The following is a 745-nucleotide window of genomic DNA, read 5'->3' as shown; positions in this document are numbered from 1 at the left end:
AAGAAACAACACCGCTAGCACCAGGACCACCACTACCACAACCACAACCACCACCACCACCACCACCACCACCACCACCGCCTCCAGCACCACCTGCTACTCCTTTTCAAAATGTGCATGCATTCACACACACAGAAGGCAGACGGGTTTTTTTTTTTACAAAAGTACAGTCCGTGACATATTCATGTATTGTACACCATAACTCCTCTCTTTTTTTATTATCAAGGCCTCGAGAACAGGGGGGGGGGGGCTTCAGGGGGTGCAAGCTCACCGACTAAAAAGAATTTTTTTTCTTGGTGGGGGTGGGGGTGAAAAATTTGCACTTCATACTTATAAGAAATAGTGTTGAAAAATGGATCAGTAAAAGTTGCTTGGAAAACAATAAAAAGAACTAAAACAATTAAAAAGAAAACAAAAAAATCCCTCGACTATCGCGGGTGTTAAATTCCAAAACCTCCCACAGAAATAATTAAAATCTAAAACAATATAAATACCTATCGGCCGCAGAAACCCGCGATATATTGAGAAGTCCGTGATATAAATTTACATATATTAGATAGAAAAATCCGTGATGTACTGAGTGCGCGATATATATATATATGTATATATACACACGTAAATGTAGAACTAATATATATATATATAGCTAGATAGATAGATGTGTGTCTGTCCGTCTGTCTGTCTTTGTTCCCCGCCATTGCTTGACAACCGATGTTGGTAAGTTTACGTCCCTATAACTTAACGG

Source organism: Octopus sinensis, linkage group LG4 (assembly GCF_006345805.1).
Source record: "Octopus sinensis linkage group LG4, ASM634580v1, whole genome shotgun sequence".
Lineage (NCBI taxonomy): Eukaryota > Metazoa > Mollusca > Cephalopoda > Octopoda > Octopodidae > Octopus > Octopus sinensis.
The sequence above is the reverse complement of the archived record's forward strand: the minus strand, read 5'-3'. Positions refer to the sequence as shown.